Source organism: Dipodomys ordii, unplaced genomic scaffold (assembly GCF_000151885.1).
Source record: "Dipodomys ordii isolate 6190 unplaced genomic scaffold, Dord_2.0 Scaffold68, whole genome shotgun sequence".
Taxonomy (NCBI): Eukaryota; Metazoa; Chordata; class Mammalia; order Rodentia; family Heteromyidae; genus Dipodomys; species Dipodomys ordii.
Genome location: NW_012267284.1, coordinates 6,583,448 through 6,599,538, shown reverse-complemented (window position 1 = coordinate 6,599,538; position 16,091 = coordinate 6,583,448). Strand labels below are relative to the sequence as shown.

Here is a 16,091-nt window from a genome sequence, read left to right as displayed (position 1 = left end):
CACACAGAAAATGAAAGCTATAAAGAGGAAAGCAGGCTGTCATTGTGTTTTGCACGTATCTTTTATGGAGGCGATAGTGGAACAGATACTGCAGTTGTCCACATGAGAGAGACTTTTAGAGAAAGGACAGGTCCCGACATGACACATTCTGTCCTTGACATGAACATGTAGCCCCTCAACTAAGACAGACCCATTGCTCCTGTCACCCCAATGCCTGACACGGCTCAAAGCTTAGTCCTGAGCAGCTGGATGCTTCACCCCTCCTCATCTCCCCCATCGCTGCCTGCATTCCTTAGCACCCAATGCTAAGGAAACAAACAGGGGAAAGGGAGAGGTCTTCTTAGTCGTTTCTGTGATCAGATGAAATTCATCAGATAGCCAAAGAAATTTTTGGTGGTATCAGGGTTTGAATGCAGGGCCTCATTCTTGCTTAGTTTGCCTTTTCCTGGCTGGTGCTCTACCACTTGGGCCACACCTCCAGCTCTGTGTTTTGCTGGGTATTTTTAAGATGGGGGTCTTGCTTGCCATTCAGGTCCACACTTGGGCCTTGATCCATCATTGCTGGGATCACAGGCATGCACCAAAACATCCAGCTTCTCATTTGTGGAGATGGTATTGCAGATATTTTTTGCCTGAGCTGGCCTGGGCCTGTGATCTTCCTGATCTTAGCTTCCCGTGCAGCTAACAGACATGAGCCACCAGCACCCAGCTACATAGGCCAAAAAATTAAAGCAATATCCAGAGCAATGCAACTCCAGTCCCAGAGGCAAGTGCTCCCACCCAGCATCTTCTAACCTTTTTCCTCTGATTAACGTACTGCAAGAGACTGTCAATGACCAGGTTCCCATTGTTGTTGCGGATTCCAGCCCACATGTCCCACAGCTCACTCTCAGAGGGTCCAAAGACAGGGGTGAGACCTCGGTAACGATTCCCATTCATTTTATCTATGGGCCATTGGATCCTATAAACCCCTATCCAAAGGTTTTGGAGCTGTACAGGAAAATGCTGGTGCAGTCCACAGTATCAATTCTGGATGGCCACATTAGCCACCACCCACAGCTAGAGGATCCCATGGTCGTCTTGAATGCATATATGGGCTTCATCAAATCCTTCTGAGCTGGAAAGAGTAGTATTCCCATATTACCTCCCCCACTCCCTTACTTGTTGTATATTCCATTTAGGAAGAAAGGCCCAAAAGAGGTCCTGGAAACCCAACACCATTCTCTTAACAAAAGTCCACTTTACTCACATTCTGAACAGAATATAGAAAAAGGCAGCAAAAGCTCCAACTAAGAGTGACATAGTAGTCCACCTCAGTCCTCTGACATCTGATCAAGTGGACTTGCCTTCGTGCTATTAGGAAATTCTGGTCTGCATTACTTCTTACTGATGCAGAAAGATAGGCATTAGACATCACTTTGCATAAAAGACAATACTCCTGTGGATTTTTCTGAAATATTTATATATGGGAATTTCTGTCTCGATCCCAAGTGAAATCCCACAGTAAAGAATGAGGAAGGCTTGTTTACCTCTCCTAACATGCTTTAAGAACACATAGGGTTTTTTTTGTTGTTTTTCAAATAAGTTTCTTATTGTGAAAATACCGTATAGAGGGGTTACAATTACATGAGTAAGGTAATGAGTACATTTCTTATCAAGCATTGTTGCCTCCTCCTTTGTTTTTCCCTACCATCCCTTCCCTCCCACCTCCACAACTACACCCCCCCCCACACACACATAGTTTTTTAAAAGTTCTCTAAGAAACATTGCTTAAGTGAGAATGAGAATCTGTTGTCTTAACTGTGGATTTAGTTTCACCAGCTATTTTAATTGTGGATGTTTTGTTAGATGCTAGTCTAAATAATGTAGTACCATAATTATGCTTTAAGACAATGACTTGTCTGCACATGTATATGTTTTATAAGGATGCTAAACCAGCAGACCCTTCCCCTGCCAGAGTAGTAAACCTTATTAAGAATGTATAAGTTCTGGGCTGGGAAGGTGGCTCAGTGGTAGAGCGCTTACCTTGCATGCCTGAAGCCCTGGGTTTGATTCCTCAGTACCATGTAAGCAAAAAGAAAAAACCAGAAGTGGCGCTGTGGCTCAAGTGGTAGAGTGCTAGCCTTGAGCTGAAAAGCTGAGAGACAGCGTCCAGGCCCAGTTCAGGCCCCACGACCGGACCCCAAAAAAACTCAAGGCCTCAGGCATGCAAGGTAAGCGCTCTACCACTGAGCCACCTTCCCAGCCCAAGAATGTATAAGTTCTGAATAAATTGAACTAAATCCAAATTATTTACAGAATTTCCTAAAATCACAGGACATTAAGGACCAATGGCATCTGTGCCAGATACTTACTAGCTGGAAAGCCAATAATAATGCGACTCCTCATACCTCAGTGCTTAGAAGCATGTCCCTCTGGAGTGAAAGGGGAGGGAAAGGGACTATTGTTACAGAGCAGATTATTGTGCTGAGCTCCCTATTGTCTGTCCCAGAGAGGCTTCCCACACAGCTCAGCAACTCCTGCACCTTACAGATGGCAAAGTTCCTAGACACTTTCACAACAAACTTTTTATTTTTGGTCGGTTGTGGGGCTTGAACTCTGGGCTTGGGCACTGTCCCTGCAGTCTTCAGCTCAAGGCAAGCGCTCTACTGCTTGAGCCACAGTTCCACTTCCAGTTTTCTAATGATTTATTGGAGATAAGAGTCCCCGGGACTTTCCTGCCTGGGCTGGCTTTGAACCACGATTCTCAGATCTCAGCCTCCTGAGTAGCTAGGATTACAGGTGTGAGCCACTGGTGCTCAGCTCACAACAAATTTTGAAAGACCCTGAGCAAATGGTGCTGAACACTCTTTTTAAAGCCACAGTCTCGTTGTCTTAGCAGAAAAAGAATTGAGTAAATTCTTTTTTTAAATTTTATAATTAGGAACTTCAAGTATAACAACTTTGAAACTGGAATAAGTGTTTATTTTCTACTAATAAAAATGAATTATGATCTATCCTGACAACAGGAACCAGTATACAAGGACACATGCACCTCCATGTTTATTGCAGCACTGTTCACAATAGCCAGGATATGGAAACAACCCAGAAGTCCCACCACAGATGAATGGATCCAAAAATTGTGGTATCTATACACAATAGAATATTATGCAGCCATTAGAAATGACAAAATAATGGCATTTGCAGGGAAATGGATGGAGCTAGAAGAAATCATGTTGAGTGAGATAAGCCAAGAGCAAAGAGACAAACGGTACATGGTCTCCCTGATAAGTGGATGCTAAATCCAAAATGTAAGGTGGTATGACAAAATTAACAAGACTTAAGAAACAAAGGACTTCCACTTAATCTGGTCGAACCACTACTAAATAACCCCATGCTGTTGATCATGTATATGGTATATATGTGCACACTGGAGGGAAACCAGGAGGACGACAGAACTAGAGGGAATCAGGGAAAAACATACACCAGCGGGACCCATCAGCTGTACTGGACATTGATCAAAATGAACTAAGCAACTCAATGGCAGTGATGGGAGGGAGGGAACAAGTTGGAAAAAGGGAACAGCTGATGCTATACAAAACAAAAGAAATGTACATATCACCCAATGTGGAAGAAATAACTATTGCAAAGCTCATAGAACTCATAAATGTTATAGACCGTGATAGACAATTTGCTCCATGAAATTAGAATGTGTTTGTGACTTTAACTAAGCATCACTATCCCACAATACTGTGAAATTTGGGAAATTATGTAACCACTTAATCACAATAAAAATTTGAAAAAAAATGAATTATGATAAAGTGGAAAAAAACTCCAGTCCCTGAGTCTTGTGAAACATGGATTATTCACTTATGAGAAATGTAAGGACTCAGTATAGAAAGTCATTCAAGCCACTGTGTGTGCCAGGTAAGGACTTCATATATGTCAGATTTTATTTTCACACGAAGCTGTCAAGGAAAAAGTTATTTCCTGGTTTTGCAGATGAGGAAACTCACAGGGCTCAGTTTCCAGGGCACTCAGCAGGAACCAGGCCTGGGGCCAGGCCATCACCCTGCAGGTTTTCTTCTTCACTGGCTCCAGGGGCTGGAAAAACTCCTCATAGGCCATCTTGATCTTGAAGCTCTCGGTCATGTACACGCAGCACTCCTTCTGCGAGCTGTCCACCTCCACCCGCAGCTCCTTGAACTTGTGCTGACACTGGCCAGCATCTTATCAAATGCACTGCTTCTTGTCCAGGGCAGCAGTGACCACGTTGGCCTGGGAAGAGGAGGCCAGGGGGAGGGGAGGGGGAGGGCCCCGCCTCCCAATCCCTCCCTCAGCTCCCATGGGCCTCCTTTCCACACTCTGGCTCTGAACACACACTGTGGGAGGGCTGTGGCTGCCCTATGACCTCTGCTCAGGCCTGGGCTCAGGCAGCATTCTCCATTTTCCCAGACCAGAGCTTGCCTTTCCTTCCTTCCTTCCTTCCTTCCTCTCTCCCCACCTTCCCTCCCTTTTCTTTTTTTTTTTTTTTGGTCAGTGGTGGAGCTTGAACTCTGGACCTGAGCCCTTAGCTCTTTAGCTTAAGGCTTGCCATTTGAGCCAAAGTGCCACTTCCAGTTTTCTGGTGGTTAATTGGATATAAGAGTATCACAGACTTTCCTGCCCAGAATGACTTTGAACTGTGATCCTCAGATCTCAGCCTTCTGAGTAGCTAGGATTACAGGAGTGAGCCATGGGCACCAGGCATCTCTTTCTTTCTCTCTCTCTTATTTCTTTCTTTCATTCATTCTTTCTTTCTCCCTCTTTCTTTCTCCTTCCTTCCCTCCTTCCCTCCTTCCCTTCCTTCTTTCCTTTCCCTTCTTACCTTTCTTCCTCCTTTCCTCCCTCCCTCCCTTTGCCTCCCTTCCCTTCCCTTTGTTACTCTACCCTTCTTTCTGCCTGCCTTCTTTTTTTGGTCGGTCATGGGGCTTGAACTCTGGGCCTAGGTGCTGTCCCTGAGCTCTTCAGCTCAAGGCGAGTGCTCTACCACTTGAGCCATGGCGCACTTCCAGTTTTCTGGTGGTTTATTGGAGATAAGAGTCTCAAGAACTATCTATACATCTTTGGCGTGGGGGGGTATGGTGGTCAGGGGTGGGTGGGGAGATAGGAAAGGATGGTAAGGGGAAACAAAGGACGAGGCAACAATGTTTGATTATAAATGCACTCATTACCTTGCCCATGTAATTGTAACCCCTATGTACAGTATTTTCATAATAAAAAAATATATTAAAAAAAAAGTCACAGCCGGGCGCTGGTGGCTCACGCCTGTAATCCTAGCTACTCAGGAGGCTGAGATCTGAGGATCACGGTTCAAAGCCAGCCCGGGCGGGAGAGACTGTGAGACTCCTATCTCCAATAAACCACCAGAAAACCGGAAGTGGCGCTGTAGCTCAAGTGGTAGAGCGCTTGCCTTGAGCTGAAGAGCTGAGGGACAGCACCCAGGCCCAGAGTTCAAGCCCCACGACCGACAAAAGAAAAAAAAAAGTCACAGACTTTCCTGCCTGGGCTGGCTTTGAACCGCAATCCTCAGATCTCAGCCTCCTGACTAGCTAGGATTACAGGAGTGAGTCACCGGTGCCCGGCATTTTTTTTTTCCATGAGACTCTTATCTCCAAAAACCTACTAGAAAACCGGAATTGGCTTTGTGGTTCAAGTGGTAGAGTGCTTATCTTGAGCTAAAAAGCACAGGGACAGCCCCCCAAGTCCAGAGTTCAAGCACCATGACTGACAAAAGTTTCACAGACTTTCCTGCCAGCTTTGAACCACAATCCTCAGATCTCAGCCTCCTGAGTAGCTAGATTACAGGTGTGAGCCACAAGTGCCTGGTTTCCTTGAGCTTTTTCACTGAAGGCTAGTACTCTACCACTTGAGCTATAGCTCTGCTTTGAACTTTTTTTTTTTTTTTTTGTCGGTCGTGGGGCTTGAACTTTGGGCCTGTGCGCTGTCCCTCAGCTCTTCAGCTCAAGGCAAGCGCTCTACCACTTGAGCTACAGCGCCACTTCTGGTTTTCTGGTGGTTTATTGGAGATAGGAGTCTCACGGTCTTTCCTGCCAGGGCTGGCTTTGAACCGCGATCCTCAGATCTCAGCCTCCTGAGTAGCTAGGATTACAGGCGTGAGGCACCAGCTCCCGGCTTCTGCTTTGAACTTTTTGCTGTGAATTGAAGAGTCTCTTGGAGTTGTCTGCCTGGGATGGCTTCAAACTGTGAGTTTGCAGACTGATTTGTCAGCCTGAATTAAGATGTCTAGGCTGGGCACTGTGTCTCATGCTTGTAATCCCAGTTACATGGGAGATGGAGATCAGAAGGACTGTGGTTTGATGACGGCCAATTAGAAGACCCTATCTCAACCAATAAACTAGGCAGTAGTGACTCACAAATGTCCCAGCTAAGAGAGCAGCATAGGTAGGATGATTGTGGTGTGAAGCTGGCCAAGACAAAAAACAAAAAAAAAGGAAGACCCTACCTGAAAAACAACTACAGGAAAAAGCTAGGAGCCTGGGTCAAGTGGTAGAGCACCAACCTAGTATGCATTCACATTCCAATACTGTGGGCAGATGTGTGCAATAACACACACACAGCTTCCCAGGAGAACAGACAGCCCTCCCCTCGGTATGGGAAGGATCCTGGACCCATACTGACTGTGACAGGTCGCAGGTAACTGAGTCAGAAAATGTGGCTCTGTCCAGTGGCCAAACAGCCAAGAAGCCACATCATATGAGAATGTTCCAAACAAATCCCTGACACCCAAGGGGTTCTGCCTCCCCCAAACTTTATAAAATGTAACCTTGCACAGCAGTGCATATATGATCACCAGAGGGTTATGAGGCAGCTGGAAGAACCACAAGGAAATCAAGTCTGAAAACAAGACATGTTATCATCTAGAGAAATGCATCATGGGGAAATTAGGTTGGGTGACATGCATTTCTCATGACCCAAACTCCTCATTCAACACTGGAGAAAATTCTAGTCCACGCCTCATAATCCCAGTAATTTCGGAGGTAGAGGTAGGAAGATCTTGGCTAGTCCCTGGAAAAAGCAAAACTCTATCTGAAACATAACTAAAAGTAAGAGACGCTGGGGTGTGGCTCAAATGGTAAATTGCCTGCTTAGCAAGTGTGGGGCTCTTGAGTTCAAACCTGGTACCACTGAAAAGAAAGACCTAGCTACTCAGGAGGAAACCTTGTAAAATATATATTTATGGTGCTTAGAATCAAACCCAGGGCCTTGCTTGGTCATGCTAGGCAAGTGCTCTAGCACCAGGCCCACATCATTGAACCATGCCCTTACCACTGAACCACGCCCCCAGCCCTGGACCAATCAGTCTTTACCATAGATGCAATGAGACATACTTAGTAACACAGCTTGGTGAGACCTGGTTTGTGTACACAAGAGGGAAAGGGGAAGACTTGTCACATACCTTTCTAGGAACACATTTTATCTTCATGGACCTATTTAAATACAGCTGTTCCTCCTTATCCTCATATTCTGCATCTGCCAGCCATAGAATCAACCAGCCACAGATTAAGAATATTCGGAAAGGCGGGCTGGAAAGGTGGCTCAGTGGTAGAGCACTTGCCTTGCATGCTCGAGGCCCTGGGTTCGATTCCTCAGCACCACATAAGCAAAAAGAAAAAAGCTGGAAGTGGCACTGTGACTCAAGTGGTAGAGTGCTAGCCTTGAGCTGAAGAGCTGAGGGACAGTGCCCAGGCCCAGAGTTCAGGCCCCACGACCAGATCCCCCAACCAGATCCCCCCCCCAAAAAGAGAATATTCGGGAAGGCATGAACTGAGACAGGGTTCAGGTGGAAGAGTATTCACAATGTAAACTTGAGGTCCTGAGTTCAAACCCCAGCACATTCAAAAATGGGTACATAGAACATACGAAAGGGTATGCAAACACTTCATAAGGAACTTGAGTACCCACAGATTTGAAGATTCTTGGGGAATCCTGGAACCAACCCCCTACCGGTCCTGTGATGATGGTTGTAGTTTGATGGGTGTTAAGATCTCAGAATAGGGCTGAGTATGATAGCCCACAGCTGTAATTCCAGCTGTTCAGGAGAGGGTAGGATCGTGGTGTGAGGGCAGCCTAGGCAAAAGTGTGTAACCCTATCTAAAAAAATAGCTCAAGCTAAAAAGGGCTGAAGTGGTAGAGTGCTTGGCTAGCAAGAATGAGACCTCAGTAACTCTTTCTCCTTCCTGCCCTCTCCTCCTTCTCCCTCTCTCCCTCCCTCCCCCCTTCTTTCTTTTGTGGGCACGCACGTGCAGTGTGCGCACGCACACACACACACACACAGACACACACACACACATATGTCCAGTGCACTCGTGAAGACAAACCCTGTGCCCCACTCTCTTGTCACAGGCATATGATGGTCTCACCCAACCACGGCTGTGAGCTTTTCAACTTCTCACCTTCTTCAAGTGGATGGGGAGGTCCTCCGCTTCTGCCTGGAACCTCTGTTTATTTTTCTCAGAGGACGCAATCCAGGCCTGGGCAGTTTCAGCTGCCTCCTCTGTTTTCTGGAGCCTACCCGCCAGCTTCTTCCTATGGATGAGGACCAGACTGGTTGTCAAGGAGACAGGAGTACACAGGCCTGGCCTGCCATTGGTGGGGGCCCAGGGCATGGCACCAAGCTCTGGGTTAAGAGTATATATCCATCCACGTATTAATCATCCATCCACCATCCATCCATACTCCCACCTATCCACCATCCATCCACCACCCATCCACCTATCATCCTATCCATGAATGTATCCATCTATTCATCCATCTTCCCATCCATCCATCTATCATTCCATCCATCCATCTTCCATCCATCCATCAATGTATCTGTCCGTCTATCATCCATTAATCCACCATGCCTTCCATCTATCCATCTATCCATCACCCATTCTTCCATCCATCCACCCACCCATCCATCTTCCTATCTATCCACCCATAATTCCATCTATCCATCATCTATTTATCCACCCATCCTCTCATTCATCCATCATGCATCCATCCATCCAGCTGCTGCATCTCAGTGAGCAAGCGTGGATTGGTCCCGAGCAGTAGCGAACAGTACACAAGGATGCACAGTACATGCAAGTGCAGACAGCTTCCTCCTGGTCTTGGTCCTGGTCAGCAGTGACTCCTGAGGCTGAGAGCCACCACTACCACCTCCTGCTCAGCCTCCGGCTCTTGCAGCTCGAGGCCATCACTCACTTGGTCTCCTCCAGCCCTTTGGTCCTCTGAATGGTGTCTGTCTCATACTTGGTCCCCCAGGTGATCACCTCGGTGTTGAGTCTGGACACAAGGCGCCACAGCTCTGACTTGCCGCCCTGCTCCTTCTCCAGCTGTTCCTTCAGCAGGTCCAGGTCATGCTTGGTGTTGGTGAGGCTCATGACAGCTGTGCTGTGGTGGGACTGTGGGACGAGCCTGTGAGGGCCTGCGTCCTGCCCTGGCTCTGAGGCTGCTGCCTAGCTGTATGCAACCCCATGCTCCTGTGAACATCAGTGGAGACATGACATACTCACACCTGGTGCTTTAGTCCACGCTATCTGTCCATGATTGGTTCCCTCCCCTCCTTTCCTTGACAGAACCAGGGCTCAAACTCAGAGCTTTGTATTTATTAGGCATGCACTCTGCGACTTGAGCCACATCCTGGTCCTTTTTGTTTTTGTTATTTTTCAGATAAAGTCTTTCATTTTTGCCTGGGCTGACCTTGAACCATTTTCCTCCTGTCTATGCCAACAGATATCTGTGATCACACATGCATGACACCATACCTGGCTTATTTGTTTAGATGGGGGTAGGGGGTATCTCAGTAACTTTTTCCCCAGGCTGCTCTGGAACCTCAATATTCTGGATCTCTGCCTCCTGAGCAGCTGGGATTATAGATGTGAGCTATGGTGCCCAACTTAAACTGTTATTCTCCTCTAGGAGACAGCTCCACTTCAAACCAACCTTGGACTCTTCTTGTAATCATGCACTTGGGAGGTGAGAGACAGTTTCACCCGCAGGATTTGATGGAGCTGGCTCTGGGACTCTTCATACTCGAAGGTCAGTTCACTGTTTTCAGCTGGGTGAAAAGAAAAGCAATGCAATATGGCTGAAAAACTGGCTCTCCAACCCAATTCAAAGCAGCCCTGAGCACTGCTGCGAAAGGATCTCATAAATATGGTGGGCTGCCCAAGTGAACTGGAGTGGGAAGCCCATTGCACCACCCAGCAGCTACCAAAGGAGGGGGGCTCAGCATGGGGTGTGGCCCAGGGTTGCCAGTGTCCGGGTAGCTCACGTGGACTCTGTGGCCTCAGACAGCAAAGCCTCAGCTCCTAATTCTCACAGGACCTTGGAGAAACCAGTGAAGCACAGAGTCTCATTTGTACTTTGTCTGGATCACCTCCCCAGAACCCACTCCTCTGTCATCTGTGAGTGACTGCTGGGGTCCCATTCCATGCGTCAGAGAGTCATTGCACGAAGACTCGCTTTCCTTAACCCTACTTTAAGCAGCAGTCTGAGGCCAAGTATAGTGGCTCATGCCTATCATTTCAGGAACTGGGCAGGTAGAGATGGGAGAATGTCAGTTTGAGGCCAAACTAGGCTAAAAAGAAATTAGTGAGATTTTCCACGCCTCCCCCCCCATCTCAGTCAATAAGCCAGACATGATGGTTCATTCCTATAATGCCAGATATAAGTAGGAGGATCACAGGCCAAGATGTGGGCAAAACTGTGAGATCCTAGCCCCAAAAATAAATAACTAAAGCAAAAAAGGGCTGAGGCTGTGGCCTCAATGGTAGTGTGCCTGCCTATCAAGTGTTAGGCTCCACATTCAAATTCCAGTACTGAAAAGGAAAGTACTCCAAATGCAGAAAAAAGACCACAGGTTGCCTGCAACTTAATGCGAGCGAAGAGCTAATGCTCTGTCTGCTTTTCTGTTTACTGCTGACTAGAGCTGTACTCCTGCAAAGCTACATGAACTTGCGTATCAATCAATGGCAAACTATTTAGTCACAGAGAGGCAAAGGATTTTCTTTGTGATAGGATGAAACAAAACAAAACCCAAAAGCTACCATATTAGAGCCTTGAAGGACACACCTGAGGTTTGCAGGTAATTTAGCAAAGTTGTTTTAGTGGAACTTTTCTGGTGGAATCTATACAGCTCAGCCTTTCCAGTCTTCTTTGACGGAAGTCTTTTCAGGTTATCTCATTCATGAATTAATAGAATTATGGATGAATGGTCATTTTATATTCATCTGGGGTGCAGCTTTAAAATGTTTGGAGTCAGGTGCCACTGGCTCATGCCTGTAATCCTAGCTACTCAGAAGGCTGAGATCTGAGAGGATCAGGGTTCAGAGCCAACCTAGAAGGAAAATCCATGAGACTCTTCGTTCCAATGAACCAACAAAAAGACCAGAAGTAGTGTTGTGGCTCAAGTGGTAGAACACCAGCCTTGAGCAAAGAAACTCAGGGACAGTGCCCAGGCCCTGAGTTCAAGCCCTAGGACCAGCACCCATACGCAAGAAACGTTTGGAGACTGTGTTTTGTCAGGACTGAGAGAAGGGACAGGAACACGCAAATGAAGAACAGTCTGCCATCCTCTGGCCAGGAATCTGGGTGTGAATTTTCCAGACCAGAAAGCTTGGGGAGGAGACAGGAGTTCCTCCATCTCCCAAGGTTCCTGGCGCTCCCCAGGCTCACTTGGGCCCTGGAGGAGGCGGGTCCTGATAGAGTTGATTGCCTGGTTTTTGCTCCAGCTCCACCACCTTGGCGTTAGCTTCTGCTAGGCTTTCTTCCAGCTTCCAGACTGTTTACCTGCCCAGGAAGAAGGAACCCAGCTCAATGGGCTGGGTCAGGGACAATCGGAGACTTACAATAACTCTGCAGTGGGTGCTACTGTTTTCCCCTCCATTTTCCAGATGAGGAACCCCAAGGACAGTGAGGACCTGGGACAGGTTTGTCCCAGTCTCCTCCATGGTCTGGAACGTGGCCTGGTGCGGGGGCTGGTGCTGGAACCCCCCGGGCTCTGGGAGGGGCCCCCTCACCTTGGACTTCTGCGCAGCCTCCATTCTGGCATTGAGGTCGTCCATCTCAGCTTTCATGACTTGCTAGTCCTTCTCCAGCTTGAACAGGCTCTCCACCTGCTCCATCAGCTCTGCCACGGGGTCCGTGTGTTTCCTGCACAGCATGGAGGCTGTGGCTTGGCTCTGCAGGTCAGCAGCTCTGCCTCTGGCTTGTGGTTCTGCTTGATCTGCGGAGGAGGAAGGGGAGGAGGGGAGGGAGAGGAGGGGAAGAAGGGGAGGAGAGAACAGATGAGGTTGGCACTGCCCTCCTGCGGGTGGCCACAGCTCATCTGTCCTCCTGTGGTCCTGACAGTATTCTGCGTCCTGCAGAGGAATGTCCTAGAATTGCCAGTCCTTAGCCTCGACGTGTACGACATGTGTTGTGTATTGAACTGCACCCTACCTCCAACCCCACAACACATTCAAATCCCAACTTTGGCCACCTATGAATGCAAATGTATGTGACCACAGGGGCTTGGTAAAGGCAGCGAAGGTGTCATACTGGGAGCCAGGTGTGGTGGGTCACACCTGTAATTCCAGCAGGTAAAGATTGGCCTCCCAAAGGTAAAGATTGGGAGCACAGTAGTCTAAGGCCAGTCCAAGCAAAAAAGTTATTGTCATCTCAATCCATAAGCCAGGTATAGTGGGTCATGTTTGTAATTCCGACTGCAAGACAGACAAAAGTAGGAGGATCACAGTCCATGGTGAGCCAGCCCTGGGCAAAAAGGCAAGATTTGCTTGAAAAGCAAAGCAAAAAAAAAAAAAAAAGGCTGAATGGTGACAGAGTGCTTGGGAGAGGCTCTGAGTTCAATTCCCAGTGTAGAAAGGAAGGAAGAAAAAGAAAGAAGAAAGGAAGGAGAAAGACACAAGGAAGGGAGGAAGAAAGACGGCAGGAAAGAAAGAAAGAAAAAAGAAAACTAAAACAAAATGGAAAATGAACTCGAAGACCCCCAGGGAGGCCAGGTGAAGGAGAGAATTTTTAGGAGGGGGATCTGGGTCAACCCCACCATCTCCAGCTTCCAGAAGGAACTAAGACCACCCACACCTCGATTTCACAGAGGGCCCTAACCAGGAGAGGTCCACTTCCCTGGCTTTCTGCCACTCTGATCGTGGGCAGCAGCAGCCCCTTGAACCGAGAGCTTCCTCTCCATGCCCAGGGTAGACCCCAGCTTGGGGCCTGGGCTGCCCCGGGTGCTGAGCACAAATGTATAGTTCTCAGCTAGCTCCAGAGCTTGGGAAGCTCAGGTCCCCACCAGAGCCTGCTCCAGCCCTTCCAGGTGCCAACTGTCCTTGCCTGCCAGTCTGTGTGTCCTTCCTCTCCCAGGCCTTCCCAGCTCCAGCCCTCATGCCTTGGCCCTGCTTCCTGCCATGCCTGAGGCTTTTCTGTATTTAAGCCAACTGCCCTTGACACACAGTCTTTGCCTCCACGCATAGGCTGTACAGGGGTGCTGGGCAGGAAGTGGGGGCGGGGGAGGTCCCTCTCCTCCAGCCTTTATTCAAAATGGAGTTCAGCTGGCTGGTCTGGAAACCACAGCTCTCTGCTGGGTATTGTCAGGGCTGGGGGCCCGAGCCCCTCCAGTCCCCCGTGATAGCGGCAGGCTGACGAGGTGCTGCCACATCCTCCAGCCTGTCATTCAGGTCCTCCAAGTCCCTGGACAGGTCGCTGCACTGCTTCTCCACCTGGGGGGATTTGCAGATGCTGATCTGAGCTACCCAAGGCTCCTTTCCTCAGCCATCACCGTACTTGGGGTCCTTGTACCCCTGTACTCATACTGGGTGGGGGCAGGCCTGAACCCCATCCAGTAAGGTGTCTGTGACTCACCTTCCACCAGCTTTCAGGCCTTGTCTGCACTTTTAAAAAAATTAATTAATTTTTGCAGCAGTACTGGAGCTTGAACTCAGGGCCTGAGCAATGTCCCTGCTCAAGGCCATCAGTCTACCACTTGAGTCAGTGCTCCTCTTCTCTCTCTCTCTCTCTCTCTCTCTCTTTCTCACTGTCACACATGGGGTTTGAACTCAGAGCCTGGGCACTGTCCCTGAGCTCTCAGCTCAAGGCGAGTGCTCTACCACGTTGAACCACAGCACCACTTCCGGTTTTCAGGTTGGTTTATTAGAGATAAGAGTCTCATGGACTTTCCTGCCTGGGTTGGCTCTGAACTACAATCCTCAGCTCTCAGCTTCCTGAGCAGCTGGGATTACAGGCATGAGCCACTGGTGCCCTCTCTTACATTATTCATTCATCATTGAGGCCAAGTGTTTCTTCTCTCTTGGCCCCTGGCAGCACCCGTTCTCTGGATTTGGCCACAGGAAGTATCTTTGCATCTCATCACGGCTCAGGGGCCCTGTGGTGCAGCACCTGGCCAAGGGTTCTCTGTCCGCTCACTTCTGCAGTGCGTGTTTCTGCCGCTGTTAGCTGTGAGCTCAGCATTGATTGGGGTCCTTTGACTCAAGAAGGAGTAAAAATATTTCCTTTACCTTGGCTCTCCTGGGCTTCTCTAGATCTTCCTCTAGCTCTTTGATTTGGGCCTGGCACACACAGAGACAGGTAAGGGCACATCCAGTCTTGAGTAAGACATAGGGAAGGGAGTATATGGTGTCCAGTGTTAAAAGCACAGAGACACAAGGCACGTGCAAAGACCCTGCGGTAGAAGGGGGCCGGGCATAGGGTGGAGGATGGTGGAGGATGAAATCCAGCAGAGAGCAGAGGTTAGATCGTGGAGTGCCTCCTAATCATCATAAGGTCTGAGCCCCTCCTTTAAAATGGGGGGGGGATGAATGACAGTGTGTTTCAAAGGGGAGGCTCAGACTTTTGGGTCTGGGATGTACTTGGTGTTCCTCTAACTTCCGCTGCAGGATGGAATTCAGAAACTGCTCATCCTTGTATTTCAAGGTGAAAGAATTGATTCCATGTCCCTCCTGCAAAGAGAAGGGTTGTCTTCTCAGGAAAAGACCAGAGACAGAGCCACCAAGCTGGAGAGCCATGGAGCAGGCAGCCAGACACCTGTAAATGACTCAGGTCCCCTCCCCTCCCTCCCTCCCTCCCTCCCTCCCTTCCTTCCTTCCTTCCCCCTTTCCCCCCTTCCCTCCTTTTTTTTTTTGTTTTTTTTTGGTCCAGTTGTGGGGCCTGAACTCTTGGTCTGGGTGCTGTCCCTCAGCTCTTCAGCTCAAGGCTAGCTCTCTACCACTTGAGCCACAGTGCCACTTCCTGCTTTTTTCTTTTTGCTTATGTGGTGCTGAGGAATCGAAACCAGGGCCTCAGGCATGCAAGGCAAGCGCTCTACCACTGAGCCACCTTCCCAGCCCCCCCCTTCCCTCCTTTCCTCTTTCCCTCTCTTTCCTTCCCAACCTTCCTTCCCTCTTCCCTTCCCTTTTCTATTTCTTTTGTGGTTCTAGGATTTGAGCTCAAGGCCTATGTCTGTTAGGTAAGTCCTCAACCACTTGTACCACATCTATATTTTTTTGCCAGTCCTGGGGCTTGAACTCAGGGCCTGGGCACTGTCCCTGAGCTTCTTCCGCCCAAGGCTAGCACTCTACCACCTGAGCACCACTTCTGGCTTTTTCTGTTTATATGGTACTAAGGAATTGAACCCAGGGCTTCATGCATGCTAGGCAAGCACTCTACCACTAAGCCATATTCCCAGCCACCACATCTATTTTGCTTATTATGGTATTATGATTTACTTAGTTTTGCACTGGTCCTGGGGTTTATATTGTATACCTGGGTGGTATCTCTGAGTTTCTTTTGCTCAAGACTTGCTTTACCACTTGAGTTACACTACTTGCACCTTTGGGGGGCATTTCATCAGAGATAAGAATTCAAACTTCAGGGGCTGGGAAGTTGGCTCAGTGGTAGAGCGCTTGCCTCGCATGCCTGAGGCCCTGGGTTCGATTCCTCAGCACCACATAAGCAAAAAGAAAAACGCCAGAAGTGGCGCTGTGGCTCAAGTAGTAGAGTGCTAGCCTTGAGCTGAAGAGCTGAGGGACAGCGCCCAGGCCCAGAGTTCAGGCCCCACGACTGGACCCAAA

General features: G+C 48.5%; 1 pseudogene; it reads right to left on the bottom strand.

Moving 5' to 3' along the window:
• Positions 1-3,924: 3,924 nt before the first annotated feature.
• LOC105990892 overlaps positions 3,925-16,091 on the bottom strand; it is a 50,686-nt pseudogene continuing 38,519 nt past the window's right edge.